Genomic DNA, 16,141 nt, shown 5'->3' with positions numbered 1-16,141 from the left:
ATAACATGTAAAAAGAACTTGAAAATTCACCCAACGAGGAGAGATTTATGCAGTTCTCCATTACTATTGCCGCTCTTTGTAAACTTCTCAGTCCACCCTGAAATTTTATTTAATATATACACATGTATGTATGAAAGGATCCACTTCAGACAAACCCGCAGGCAACAAAAAGGCTCCAAACAGAAGCCCCAACTCGGCAATTGCTCAAGAGTTGTTGCTGGTCGCGTTAGCTGTCAAAGGGCTGCAGGAAAAATTTGCACGAGGAGAAGGGGAAACCATATAGGAATTTCTATTGACAGTTACCAGATGAGGGGAACGAAAGAAAAAGTCAAGTTACATATAATTATTTGACTGACTTTGCATGTAAGTGGCAGGAAAACTGGATTTTCATTTCATTTTTTCTATGAGTCACGTTTACATTTCAATTACATAAACGATCTTAATCTTCTATCTTAATTTTACAACATTTTCCGACTGGCTTAACTTAGGGAAAACTGCAAAGTTTGTTATCTCAAATTGTCTGAAGGACTTTTATGCAAACCAATTAGGATTGCGGGTAACCCATAAGTGAAAAATTGGAAGTGCATTAGACCAAATTTCCGAGACGGCTGGGAAAATTAGGTCAAGCCAAGCAAAAAGGACCCAACTAAGTTAAACAATTCTTCAGCTGATGGTATTTTTTCTTATTTTTGTATAGTCATGAGACACAAGTCACAGCAATTAGTAATTGTAATTGAGAGTGGAAGGTGGAAAATGAGTGAACATAATTAGGCTAAGAAAAAGTGCTTGCCATGACAAGGCAGAAACGAAAAATCGCCCAAGAGCCATGCTAATGAGGAATGAAAGAAAAACTTGAGACAAAGTAGCAACTTGTCATTTGATGGCAGCAAAAGTGGCAAATGTCACAGGTCATGGCTTCAACTCTTCCGCCATGGCCTCCGACTCCGAATCCGGCCTCCACTTGCACTTATCATTATCTTTTGCCATCATTTGGCTTCTCATCATGCGCGAGTGTTGAAGAAAATTTGCATTCTTTGCTTTGACTTTCTTCAATTTTTTTTTTTTTTTCTCTTTTTGCACTCTCTTTCAGTCATCACACTATCTTTTCGCTTCTCATTTTTGCATTATACCATAAACTACTTTTCTTTTTTGCTCTTTTGCTTCTTTTTGTTTTTGACCATTCGCTTTTGAGCCCGCTCCCACTTGGCCAACAAACTGTGTCAACCGGATAAACTAGTTGCTAGCTGCTGCTGCTGCTGCTGCCACCTCTCGTTTGCTTCCTTGTGGCAAATGTTGATTGCTCTCCCAGCTGCATTCAATATTCCATTTCAATTGATTGCCACAGTTTTCCCCCGTTTCCTCTGCTATTACTCTCTGCTTGCAACAGCGAAGTTAGTTGCCTTTTTTCTCTCCCTCTCTCCCTCTTTCACACACACTATTTGTCAGGGCCACTCAACAGCGGCGAAAAGCTAAACGCAAAGAAAAATGCCTCCCTTGTGAACTGCGCCCAATTTATAATTTTGTTGCCAGTTTGGCAGTTTACAGCAGTCGAAGGCCATTCAAAGGCGACCAGTGAATGGGAGACCAACTGCAACTGCATCAGCAACTGGTCAATTGAACATTTCAATACCCATCAATTGTGGGTTATAGTGAGACGGAATAGACTCTATCATTTTCCTAATTAACAGTGATCTCTAGAAATATGTTAATATAAAGGTAAGTCTTCCCCTTGTTTACCTATTTATCAGATATTACTGGCTAATGGTAGATGTTCTAACTATTTCAGAAAATTGTTAGGTATAACAAAGTTGTATACCAAAGTTATTTTAATTCCATTTATCTTTTGATCGTATCAAATTTCTTGGATAAATAATTCGTGACGTTCACACCCTAAATAATGTATTTCGAATAAGTTTGCTTGCATACAGTTTTGAAACAATTCTAAAAGTTTCAACAATGTTGGATCCAATACATTTACTAACATCTTAAACACGATCTTTTTAGTAAGCTGGATAATTTAAATGGCTTGGTTAAGTCTTTTCGTCTTCTTATGATATCTGACCTGAACTAGCTAACTCTTTATAAAGTTAAACATTAAATTTCTTTAAACTGTTTATATTGTTTTTAAGCATTTCACTGCATTTAATGATGATAATGGTCCTTATGGATAACCATTTGCATATATACAGAAATTTTTCACATTTTCCACAATTTTTTGTACGGACTCTTCCACCACTTGCCTGGGCTGCACTTCACTCAACAGTCAATTTGATACAAAAAACATAAAAAGAAAAACGAAATAAAGTTGCAACTGGCCACATAAACCAAATGAGGAGGGGAAAAGGGTTTTTTTGCAGTTTGGTTTGGCAATTCGGTTTAACTTTCAGTTAGTTTTAGCCGCAAAGCAATTTAAAACAACGATTTAAAGGCATTTAGGAAGTTTTACCTAATTTTGGTTTCTGGTCTTAGATAACTTGGTAGTGGAAATAGGAACCTACGACTACCTACGACTGTTCTTCTCTAGGCTCTATTCTATATATGTAGATTGACTGATGCATGTAAATTGAAACTCATTATAGCCAACAAAGTTATTGAACTGAGCTTGATTCGTTAACCGATCCATTGCCATTTGAGCCAAATGCCTTTTTCCAACCGAATATATGCTTGAGCTGGAAAACGGCTGCCTATAACTGAGCCAAGCTGGAAAAACGTGTATGCCGCTGCTGCCGTTGCTATTAACGATTAACTGTGTTTCGTTTCTTTTTTTTTTTCGAATGTGTCTATGGTCAGTTCAGTGACCCAGCCAAGAAACAAACATTATGGTCGAGGTAAAAAATGGAATGGAAACATTAAGACACTCTGCAACAATTTAAGGCTCCACCACACACACCACACCGCTCGACTCCTCCCGCCCCTTCACCTCATTCTCACATTAACTCGCTCGTTAGCAGATGTAGACCCAGCCCCTTGCGTGCTAAGTGCCATAAGCTAGATGAAGAACGCACCGCAGAACGGCAGCAACAACCGCCCAGATCGCCTATGAAGTCAGACATAGCCAGTCTATAATTTTCGTCTCTTATTTTGCTTTTGATCGCAATTAACTGTGAGTTCAAGTTTGCTGTTCGACTCTTTTTATAACTATTCATTTCGTTTTTTCCGTTTGAATTTGAAATTAATTCAAAAAACCCTTCAGCGTGTGAAACTAAACAGAAATTGACATTTAATTATTTAATTTAATGTACTTACATTTCCTCAAGTTAATGTGCGTAACAGCAACTGCAAAGAAGGCAAAGAAATGGAAAAAATTAATGCCTGGCAAATATTATATACGAATAATAGTTTTATTACATATTTTAAAACGTAAACGGATGATAAATAATGATCTCAAGGAAGAAATGAGAGTGCCAGAAATTAATGTGTTAATCATTCTGATTAAGCATTGTAGTCGCCGTCCTAGTTAGCTTGTTTAGCGAATGAAATATATTTGGTTCAGTCTCTCCTTTAGCCATTGTGGAGTAGAGTTCATCATTGTATTTTGCATAAATATATCAAGCACTAATTAAGCAACCACCCCCCCCCCCACCACACACACACACAACTATGAGAATATTTCAGTTCAGTTGTTTCTTTTGGGTTCTTGTTCTTGTTAGGTTGTGAAACTTTTACTCACCGCCAAAACTAAAACTAAAACTGAAAACTAAACTAAAAGCGAAAATAAAACTCAAGAAACAAAAAAGGAAAAAAATTAAATTAAACCCAAGTGTGGGAAAATGTCTTGAAGCGGAAAGTAATAAGAAAATTTTCAAAGGGGGTCTTGCAGCGTATAAGAAGAAGTTGGGGTAAGAAATGCAGCCGCAGTCAACCATCACAAACATTTTAGTCAAGGTTAAATCTCAGATAATTAATAAAAATTTACCTACAATATATAAGTGCAATTTAAAAAAGTAAACAAAGTACAAAAAGTCAATATTAGGGAAATGCCCAAAACTTTTCCATCCAATAGATTAAATACTTTTTCTTTACTTTAAGCAAATTGCTTTAATTAAGTTTTGCCTACATGGCATTTGTCGATATCTAACTTCTCATTATCGTCTTTTTGTTTTTTATTGAAGGAATAGGTTGGTCCCCAAAAATTGAATTGATTTCCCATAGAATAATCTCGTTTTTGCTATGCGACGTTGACCCCCAACCCAACCCATCATCATCAAAAAACTCTCCAACCCGAAGCCGTCAACCCTTGTTCCACCCTTTCGGCCATTTATTACACATGCAGAACCCGGACGATCCATTGAATTTGTGAGTGTGTATGTGTTTGCCAGTAAGTGTGTGTGTGTGTGAGTGTGGGAAATTAAATTTTCCATGAAATACAATTTCAACCTGCTTGCTCAAAATTTTTCTCTTCTCTTTTACATATACCCTTTGTATCCATAGGGTGAACTGGTCTAACAAAAATGGCAAAGTGTAAAGGATATATAGGGGATTTGTAGATTTGATCTGTGTTGAAATACTTCAGGAGCTACAGCTACCAAATAAATGGTGGGTCATGTCGCAGAGAGTATCCCAGTTCGTTCTGTTGGATGGAGTTTTCCAAAGGTTTACATATTTGTATTTATAAATTGCTGAGGCGAAATCGTAACCCAGCAAAGTGTGTGTGCTTGTGTCTGTTTGTGGAATGTGAAAATTTACAATTTCAATTTAATGCCCCAACAATATTTACCGACTAAAGAGTCTTGGAAAAACTGCGGTTGTATTTTAATCATTAAATATATATTTTTGTGTACATTGGTATATTTTATTTACTTAGCCCACCTCCGGGTTGAATTAAGTTTAATGCAAATGTGGACTGCAAATGTCAACGGAATTAAGTGCATTACCAATCCAGCGAACTAACCATCAAAAATCAGGCAATCAACCCAAACCCAAACCGAAACACAAACCAACCCATTAAATTCTCTCAACTTAATTTAATTCTCAAGTTTGTTCTTCTGTTTTTCCGCTGGCCACGTGACTGTCCCTTGATCCTGGCATTTAAAAGGAACATCACGTTCGTTTCATCAAACACTTTTCAAATAATTTTTAATAGGTTCTGTATAGCATGAGAATGACAAACATTTTGTCGGTTCAGTTTAATGTGAAATTTCTGCGACGTGACATAAATTAAATTTTCGCCCATTAATTGCAAAGTGTTGATACAATATGGAAGACCCCTCTGTAAGCCACTCCTCCCTGTCCCCCCGCCCACCCCCTTTTGCTTTCCATTTTAATAAAAGTACATCTTTTTGCAATATTGATAAAATGCTGAAAAGTTGCAAGTTTTTTATTGCTTTGGCAACAATTGGTAAAGTATTTCAATATCTAAGTTTTAAAGGAAGAGGCAAAAAAGTATTGACAAACATGTAGACAAGCTTTTGTTACGGGTACATGGAAAAAGTAATGAATATGAAATCGGCCAAGAAAAATTCACTTTGTATTGCGGCTTAATTTTTGGTTTACATTCCACACAAATAATTGAGAAATCCAAACATTTTCACTACTTGTTTGCTTTTCTTCATATCAAGTATTGATTGTTCTCTTTATTTATTGACTGAATAATTCACATATGGCTGAAATCATAGTTCAGTTATCCATCCTCCTCTTCCTCTTTCTTTTCGTTGCTATTCACCCAATTTATTCATGCGTATCAATGTTTTGACAAAATTGCAATGCCATGTTCTCTCTTTTTGCTTTTATTTTTGCAGCTTGATTGAGTTTTTCTGTATAACACAATTGGTCAACAGGGAGCCAAATGCTGAAATGCATTTTCACAATTTTTATTCCCTTCCACAAAAAATTTGCTACAAATTTTTCTGCACTTTCTTTCTCTTCAGCGCGCATAAGTAGGCAACACTTAAAGGAGGGGTCAGAGAACAAATGGCTACAACTTAACAGCAGAACATCTAAACAGACAACAAAACTTGACCATTACCTCTTCTCGTTTCCTCTCCTCCCCCCTCTTTGCAATAAAGGCGTGAAAGCTTTCCCACTTGACCGACTACAACTACAAAATTCAACGGACTGGCCAATCTCCTGGTGCAGCTTTGTTCTATTTCATCATCATCATCATCATGATGGTCCTTCTCCCTTCTCCTTCTTTCTCAGGAAAGTCTCATCCTCGAAACTCACTGCCCCAGTCGGCATTCGCATTCACATCCGCGCTTCCTTTTTATTTTGTTTTCCCTTCTCCCCCCCAAAAAAGGCGTGTAAATTGCTTTCACTTTGCAGCAATGAAAATGAAAATGAAACTATGAAAACGCCAGTCGACTAGCTAAATAGCAAAGCAAAAAACACTGCCAGCTGGCCCTAACCCTTGGTCCACGAACTGTTAAATGTTTGCATTTATAAGGCAAAACGTGACGAACAGCCACGGCTATGGCTAACATTTTGTTTGCCCTGCAAAACAAAAATAGAAAAAAAACATAAAATTTGGCAAAAAATAAAAATTGTAATAAAAAACAAAGTTTAAAAGGCTTGGACCACATAAGAGTTAATAGTTGGAGAGCTTTTGGTTGGGATGCAAAGCAATTACTTATATTTATTTAGGCCTGACACTTGAAGGGACTTCACCAAAATCAAATATCACATTGAAGTATTTATTTATACCACATGCCTCAAATTCTGCCCTTGATTTGGGGCACATTGATTTTTTACACGCTTGATTGGAATTTGTGGCGAGAAACAATGGAAATCTAAAAAAAGGGGCATAGAAATTTCGATGATGACAATCGACTTGAAAATTCCCTTCCTTATGTAGAGACAGATACAATGTCTATATCCCAGGATATCATAATTGACTTTGAGTAAAGACACCTATATTAGTTTTATGATGATGATATGGACCTAGTTTCAGAATTTTCGATCTGTAACTAAGATTTACAAACTGTATCAATTCTGGTTCCAAAAAGGGTAGTCTAGGGTAGTCTTTAAGACTCTTTTCCCTTAAAGGCTCATAACAAATTGATTTTCAATATTTTTATGGATTGCTTAAGGCATGATGTTTGTTTCACTTTTAATAATTTAACTGACATGCAAATGTGCATACATTTAAGGGATTTTCATCGACCTGCTCCTACTCTTACACCTCCTTAAGCTTACGCCGTTCGCATCTTACACCAGATGCGAAAGTAGGCCGCTCGCCATAAATAATACTTAAAATTTAAGTCCTGGCAAATTGGTTTAGCTATGAGAAGGAAAATACAAACATTTATATATGTATCATACATATATACCGATATATATAAAATTTCTCAGCCTCAGCAGAAAAATCTGGCAGTTAATTATGTCGCTTAAGCTGGCAGAAATGTTTGTCGTCTGTGCCTTTAGTGCCAGCAAAGAAAGGAAGGAGAAGGGATAAGGAAGAGGTGAGGTAACTGTCGGGTGTGTTAAAATGCGGTAGCTTTACCTGCCAGGCGTTAATAATTTACTTTGGCTTTTCGCCCACACCCACACCCACACACACACGCAGGGAGAGAGTGAGGGAGGTGAAGCCTAAACTAAATTGCGTTCACAAACAGCAACAACAAATACAATTCAACATAGTTTTGTAGGTTTAAAACGAAAAGTTTACCCCCCTAAAGAGGACTGCAGTTGCTTTCTCATCAGTTTCAATCTTCCTTATTTTTTTTTTTGTCGGTCTCCTATATATCCTACTGCAATATTTGCCGAGAGCATATTAAAGTTTATTTGGTATGCGTTACATGAAATTCACATTAAAATTGACTTCTATGTGCTGACGACAACCACACACACACATTCACACACACAAACGTCCTGGCAGGATATCACACCAAGAGCCATCAGGTGATGGCTCTCTCTTACTCTCTACAAAATTTGTTGCTTTAATTAAACGAAATATTGTCGAAAAAGGACATTTATTGGGTCTGCTGTGTGTGCTTAGTGTGGAAAAAGGACACCAACCAAAAAAAAGAAAAAAATAAAAGGTCCTTCATCTCCCACATTTGGCTCTAGGCTCTGCAAATATTCATTTCGTTTAGGCAACAGAAGCACAATTTTTTTTATTGGCATATTTACCAAAATTAAATGGTGCGTGAAAATCACCTTTCTCCCTCCTGTCCCTCTCCTCCTTTCTAGTCCTATCGCAATTTACGTATGCGTAATTTCTATGCCATTAGAACGGAAGGAAGAAGGAAAAAAAGAGAAGACGAATTACATTAATTGCTGTGATAGAGAGAAACTTCCGCGCCCATTGCGCCGTTCCCCCTATTCCTAGATGCCATGGCAAAGTAATTTAACATATTCATTCGTATCTTTCATTCAAAATGTATTCAATTGTTAATTTTTCAACGGTTTTGTTGATTTTTCAAAAACATCTGGCACAGTCTTTTAGCCCTACAGAAAGTTAGAGAGAGAAATGGATAGAGAAAGAGAGAGAGAGAGAGAGTGAAATTCTCAATAGTCCTTTTTAACAACAAAAGCATTCTTTAATAATTGCTTTCATTTCTATTCAAGTGAGCGCTCATCTTCTCTTTACTCTCCCCCACTTTATCTCTCTATTATCGTTTTCCCTTTAATAGTCGCTTCACTGGGGAATCGAACAATTTCTGATTATAAATTAATTAAAATGCAAATTCATTTTATTTTTATTTTAACAAAGGAAAAAGAAACCAATGAGTTGCATAAATAAAAGAATAGCAATAATATGAGAAAAGTTCTTCCAAAGACTCAATAGATAAGCAAAAATAACCACAAGTTTTATTGTTTAGCAATTTTTTAAACAATTTATATTTGCAAGTGTTTTTTTTTTTTTTAAATTAGCCACAATCGATCATGTAATGGAAAATAAAATGGCAAATAATCGCCTTAAGCTAAAGCCACTTAAATGAGTATTCAATCAATGCTGATTATTGTCTGTCTATTGCCATGACCACAGCACCATCAACAACAACAACAACAACTATAGTTTGAACAATCAGAGAAAAGCCAATGTGACTTTAGTTTAGAGTTCAAAAAGTCTTGACCATATGCTAAATCAAACTTGCAACTAGCGATAACACGAAATGAGGGGAAAAGCAATGGGAACTTTTCCAGTGACTTGGACTAAAAGAGAAAATCAAAAGGTTAATCACCCCTCCAGGCCATATGCATTAGCTTCAGTCAGTAATACACACACACACTCGCACAGACAAACACTCACACATACTCGCACTCGCTTACAGTTTGAAGTTAAAGTTGGGGTTTAAGGATACCCACTGAGGGGTGGCAGCAATATAAACCCCCAAAGAAGGCAAAGCTTTTTGCAAAATGGCGCACTGACTTGTGCCTCTGTGTAAGTGTGTGTGTGTGTGCCATGTGTTTGGGTGATATGTATGTGTGTGTGTGTGTGTGTGTGCGTGTGTGTTGTGCTCACCACTTTCAAGTTCTCTACTCGATTTGACTCCAACTGAACTTTTGCGTGTTTCAATACCATAAATTCTCCATACATGTCTGGGATTGAAAAAAAGAACAACCAACAAGATTGGGCTTAAGGAGGGATCTGGAGGGAAGGTGTGAAAAGGTGGGCAACAAAGAACAAAAAAGTTTTAAACATAAGTAATTCTCTAACTTGTTCGATTTAAATTCTATTTTTTCAAAGCAAAAGAATTCAATTTATTCAATTTATTGTTTACGGACATTGTTTGGTAATAAAATAAAAACCGATTTCTAAGTTAACAAATACAGAAAATTAAACAATTTATCACTTTTTGATACAACATTAATCTATGTAGTAGGATACTTCTTAGTTAACCAACCATGTTTGCCTACACTTTGACATTCTTTAACAAATCCTGGGTATTAACACGATTAAGATCACCTAAACGAACAACGGACATTTTTTCCCATTAGAGTGACTTTGGACATGGATTCAAAGTTCAATTCTGCTTAAATTATTAACTAAAAAGCCTTTTAATCGATTTTCCTTAATTAAATGTTCGATTGCTTGTGTGTAAAATTTTAATCATTTGAATTGGATTAGCCTTTTGTCACTTGACAAATGATGGATAAACGGCAAAGACAGACAGATAGACAGCCAGACAGACAGAGAGACAGATAGAGAAAATACCCCACAGAGACCAATGGTGAATCATCCCTTTCTGTCCCTTTCTCCCTATTTTAATGTCAAGCACATTTTAGCACACAATCAAAATCCATAAGAAATGACTTGCTGATTATTTTTTCATTAGCGCCAGCAAGATAAAAGTGAAAACACGCAATGAACTTTCTTTCTCATCCTCCCCCCTGTGTCAGAGCCTGGAAATGTCACAGTTCATTTTTATTTATTGGCATAGTTTCCGGTTAAAGGGGGGATCGGGTGGTGGCGAATGAATCATTAGATTTATAAGCTTTGCATAAACAAGCAGCAAATGTAAATAAAACGGAAACGGAGTAGAGAAAACCTTAAAACACGCAAAGGACTTCAAACAAAACAGTAAAATATCCGTCCCAATTCCTCGCAACGCACAAATAAATTTTAAAAACCCATAAAAAACGAGACCTAGGACTAACGTCAAACATTTGTTTGTGGCCTATCCCTTTGCCAGGCGAGCCTTTGATGCAGTTCATCGAGGCGTTCTGCCAGCTCTCTCCCACCCGCGCTTAACTCTTATCCACCATCAAGGCAGGAGGGGGCCCCTCGCCTATTTTAGAATTGAATTTAATGCAACTCTCTGTGGCAGGCAAAAGCCTTTCTGTACTCAAACGATAAAAACAAAAACTTCCCTATGCATACACGAAATTTCCTTCAGCAACAACCATGAACCGGCATTTGCCGAAAAGTAGAAAACATAGACTTGCCGAATTTATCGATTTTTTTGTTGCTGGAAGGACAACAACGTTGTATATCCTCCCCTTCAACGATCAACCACCACCAAATAGAAATACAAACCATAAAAAGGACGAACCGCCATTCAGGGTTGTTTCGCTAGTTTTTCATGGCTACACCAAGAGACATGAGACAAGAGACAAGCGACAACAACGAAAACACGAGACAACAACAATGGAAATGCAATCAGCCGCCAGCTGTTATGTTAACTGCCCCCACGCCTCACCTCCCTTATCATCCTCAATCTGTAAGAGAAAGGACAATGCCATCTAGGAGTGTCGCTGTCTTGCCTCTTTCCTTATGATATGCAAATATTTGGTCAACTGAAATAAGCAGACATTTTTCTTTGAGTATGCATAACAAGTAACAAAGCAATTATCCTTTCAGTTGTAACTGAAATTGATGAATTTAGTCAAAGAATTGCAATTATTAGAGAATATTTATTTTAGATTAAATTCCTTGCTTTTCTAACATGCCAAAATGTCTGTACAAAGGCCTACCAACTTTTTGTTTTTCTCATCTCCTGTCCCTGGCCGTGAGAGAGAGAGAGAGATGGAGACTGTTGATAATGGGCTACAAGTGTTTTTTGTTTGCTAACTCATGTCAGAGAAGAGCAGCGCAAAGCAGAAGCTGCCTGGTCTAGACAAATGTTTAACCATTAAAGGCAATGAGCAGAGAAATGTGTGAAAGAGATGAGGATGACGATGATGATGACGATTCTGTCAATGTGCAAAAGGAGGAAACTTAACAAATTACGGCAGAAACAACAACACATACATGAATGAGCAGCAGAGAAGAGAAAAATCTGCAAAAAGAAAACAAATCCCCAACTCTGCCTACCGAAAGAGCCGCGCCCACATCATCCACTGCACCCAGAGCCGTCCCCCAGCCATAGGACCCCCCCACAAATGCATGCTTAAACACACCTGCATGAGTCATTCTAGTCCTTCGTTTTTCCCAATGCCTTGGCTGGCTGGCTGGCTGGTTGACTGCTGCTGGCGCATTTTACTCAAATTTTCTGTTTATGCTTCTGAGTTTATTATGGCGCAAACAACCCTTGTGTGTGTTATGCGCCTTTGCCTTTCCGTCTTCCGTCTGACTGTCTGTCTCCTCTGCCTGTCCCAATGTCCGTCTGTTGCCTTCTGGCAGCGGCATTTATGGTGCAAACTTGTTTAATATAATGAACAGAGAGAAACACACACACAGAGAGACAGGCAGAGAGAGAGAGGAGCATAGAGAGTTTTGCCGGCTGGCAGCACGTGAGTCAGCCGCATCAAGGCAAAGGAAAAATCAACCCTTGGGGGTGGCAGCAGTCCCCGTGCCGTGCCACGAGCTGCACAAGGAAAGTGCAATCAAAATCAACCACCAAATCACACAAAAACCGGTAGAAGAAAACATTGTTAGAACCTGTGCCTTGCCACCACCATCAACCACCAGCACCTTGTGTGATTATATGAAATGGAAAATGCATTTAGACTGCCTTCAATAAGTAGACAATTTTGTTGAATACATCTAATATTATTTTAATAATTTTAGGAACCAATTCAAGGTAAGAACACAAAAAATGATTAAAAAAGCTAATTATGGCAGACATTTAATATCAAAGACCTTTTCTGTGTCTCGATTTTGAGTAATTGAATGACCCTTAAAAAAGGTTTAAGGTCTGTTAGTCTATTGGTGAGATTGCTATGTCTCAAGTCCATTTTAAATCATTCAATTTCTCAAGAAAGGATTTTGCTTGGCGACTTTAATAAATTTATTTGCTAGCAATGTCTTGCGGTTAGAAGAGCCTGATTAAAATTGACCACAGGACGAGCTGTGTCATGTAAATGGGTTTGTCTAACAATCAGAGTTGCCTATGTCATTTATACTCTGACCCTTCTTCCTTCCATTTCACATTTATATGTATGTCTGTGTCTCTGTCTCTGACCATGTGTCTCGCCCATGTGGCGCCACTTGTTTAAGACTTTGGGAGAATGGGAGCCTCTTTTTATGTCCCCTTTTTTGAGGTTCCTTTCATTGCATGTGACTGCAATGAACTCGGTGTTCTGCTCTGTCCTTTTTATTTCAACTGCAAAATGAAAGCAAAAGAAGGAAATTATTTGTGCTGTAAAAAGGAAAGCATAATTGTGAACTAAGGACATTTGCAAAAGGAAATATAATTGACACTCTGCTTGGCAAGAACCAGAAATAAGAAAATGACAGGATACAACACTCATCCCAAGAGCAGCCCACAAGAGTTTCTGGTTGAAGCAAAAGTGCGTTGGCTTGCAGTTTTTTCCGCAGGCGAAGTAGAAAGGACAAATAAATAAGAATTAATTAACCTCATTTTCAATTATATCTATTCTTTCTACTCATTGTAGACCTTAATTTGTGCTTAGCCTATCAAATTGTAATGATATTTAACCCATCTAAAGAAGGCTTTTCATATCCGTTTCGCACACACCGAAATGGAGGGGCAAAGAAGGACGATAAAGTGCGTGAGTGTGTGAGGCAAAGATAATGGATGAGGCTGAAATAAAATTGAATTGCATAGCAGAGTCGGAAGTTTTATCTGAACAACGAGTTAAGCACCAAGCTAATCGCTTGATGGGTGGCAACTCTGATGGGAGATGCTGCTGATGCCGGCACAAGGCAAATTCAATTTGCTCAAATTGAAAATGTGGTGCAAACTTCCACTTCCGTATTGATAGGATAACACACCCACACACAGACTCACTCATACATACATATACAACGCATTTTCAAGAGAGAGCGATATAGAACTGTGGCAACACTGGCTGGTGGGTGAAGCACGTTCGCTGACGGGCTTAAACAACTTATTTATGCTTAGCTATCCTTGCCCCAGCTTGAAACCCCTCTCCCCTCCCTTTCCAACTGTATTGTCGTCATGGCAACTGATTCTCTCTTGTTGCTTCTCCATTGCTTTTCGCGACTTGCCGTTTGTTTTTTTGTTGGAGGGGGCGACTGCCACATCAGCATCAGCATCCAGTCTCCTTCCTTGGCACAATATTCCCTCTTTCCCCCCTTGGTTAGTTGTTCGTTCACTCACGCAATTTGGCGTCTGACAATGTCATTTAAATTTAATTCCACTTTCTAGCACGTCACTTGCGAGAGCAGAGCACAGCAGTAGTTTATTTAAATTTCGCTATATTATTTTATGTACATGGATGAAATATATGTCAAGAATTTCTATAATAAAAATAAATTGCAATATGCATCAAATAGAAATGGGGTGATGAGCAATTAGAAACGAGGACGATCCGCAAAATTTCCAATATTTAGCAGGATAAAGTGGCAAAGTTTGGTTATATATAAAGACACAGTTGTCGGCACAAGTATTTGGTCAACATTTACGTCTGTCATTTGCGTCTCTACTGATTTCAGGAAAATTTATCCAAGCTTTATACTTTTACCTTGATTATTTGTTCTTAAGGACCTTAATATAAAATATTTATTTTATCTATAACAAAAATATAATACATCCCGGTTAGACTAGATACAAACTAGAAACTGCTTTATTCCTGAATTGTTTAGATACTCGAACAAAATTTTAAGATTCAGAAGAGAAATAAAGAAAGGCAAGTTTTGGCTAAAGTCTTGTAAATAACTGATTTCTAATTAAAACTTTTGAATCGTAGTGAAGCACTTAACTAGGAGGTCAACAAGGACCTTAATTCTTCCTTCAAGACTATAAGTAAAAGGTGTCAAACAACAGGTCAGCTGAGGAGAAAAAAATTGAAATTCTTTTGCTGCCTGTGATGTGTTAACGATACGGCTCATCCTTCTTACTGTGGACAAAAAAGAAAACAACAAGGACAACAACGAGAACAAAAGAAAAAAGGGAAACTGAAACTGGATGCCTTTGCCAGGAGCTGTTTTAATGGCAAATGTATGTAAACGGCAGCCAGTTTATTCATCTGCACACCTATTGTACACACATAATGACTCACATACGCAGCTATCACATTCGCCTTGTCACACTTTGATGTGGAATTCATTTGATAGTCTTGAATGAAAGGCAAGTAAGATAAAAAAAAAAACAAAATCATTATGATAATGGGTAGAACTCTTCTCACTCGCTCTAACATCTCTATATCTCTCTCTGTCACTCTCTCTCTCTCTCTCTCTCTCTCTCTCTCTCTCTCTCTCTCTCTCTCTCTCTCTCTCTCTCTCTCTCATGCAAGTGACAGCAAGAACAGGACAATATGGCACATCAAAGATTAGAACGAAAGAAAAGTATAGCATACATTTTCGGTTAGTCGAGATACAAAAGGGCTAACTAATGACACTGGCCCCGCATAATTTGAGTAAAGTAAAAAAAAGAAAATTGGGTCAACTGTTAAAGCAGTTGTAGAAGGGGATGGAGGAGGCAGAGATATCATAGTCAAGACTCAGTCTAACAAATTGCATGCAATTTATATAGAAACAAGCGTGACTGACATGCAAATTGTGATAAATTAAAAGCAACTGACAATGCCAAAAAGGGGTGGAAATGGACAAATATTTCTTTCACCCCATCCACTTTTACTACAACTCCCCATCCATCTTCTCCTCCTCCTTCTCCTACTTCTGCAGTGCACTCTTGCTGGGCCAATGTTGATAAGCAACAAACTTGACATCATCTAGAAAAGAACTTTGACTGATTTTGTTATGGACTTAACGCACTTGACTGGCAATTTGATTAAGTTATTGCATAGACAGAGTAAGAGAGACAGAGAGCAAAAGAAGAGAGAGACCGAGAAGTGAAGAGAAGGAGTGTAGATTAAGAAACTTTCATTTAAAGGCAGTGGTTGGTCAACGCTTAATTGAAGCAATGAATTTAGTCGTCTAATGAAGCATAATTGATGCAAGTTTGCTTCGACTCAATTTCCCCATTCCAATTTCAGTGAGTGTTAAACGATAATTATAAAACTATCGAAATCTATCTTTGTATTATAGCCAAATCCAAAAACCAGAGGAGTTTCATACCTACCTAACTACATTCTATCTAATGATATTCGATATTCCATATGCAGAATTCCCATTCTGTTTTGATGGCCATTGGTCCATTTCACGATTCGATTCGCCCGCCCCGTAATTAATGCAATTGAAACGAAAATTTCCAATGTGCATTAGAATGCAAATGAATTGGGTTTACGTTTTGGGGTTTTTGGTATTCGGACTCAAGTTTCTCCAGTGGCTCCAGTTGCTCGTTTTGACTCATTAGCCAAAGTGCCATAAACTTTGCCTTTGCCTAATTCAATTAACACTAATGAGTGAGGGGAAATGATGATGGAAATGTTC

The 16,141-nt window shown here is 37.7% G+C and overlaps 1 protein-coding gene across 3 annotated transcripts in view; it reads right to left on the bottom strand.

Moving 5' to 3' along the window:
* stan (Protocadherin-like wing polarity protein stan) overlaps positions 1-16,141 on the bottom strand; it is a 45,480-nt gene that overhangs the window by 26,161 nt on the left and 3,178 nt on the right. For all 3 annotated transcript variants that reach the window (XM_068291198.1, XM_068291197.1, XM_068291199.1), the window contains exon 2: positions 3,247-3,276. The gene's annotated coding sequence lies outside the window, so the exon portion shown is untranslated. The remainder of the gene's footprint in view (positions 1-3,246; positions 3,277-16,141) is intronic.

The sequence above is a fragment of the Drosophila tropicalis genome, unplaced genomic scaffold (assembly GCF_018151085.1).
Source record: "Drosophila tropicalis isolate 14030-0801.00 unplaced genomic scaffold, ASM1815108v1 contig_593, whole genome shotgun sequence".
NCBI lineage: Eukaryota > Metazoa > Arthropoda > Insecta > Diptera > Drosophilidae > Drosophila > Drosophila tropicalis.
This window is presented reverse-complemented; position numbering and strand designations above follow the sequence as displayed.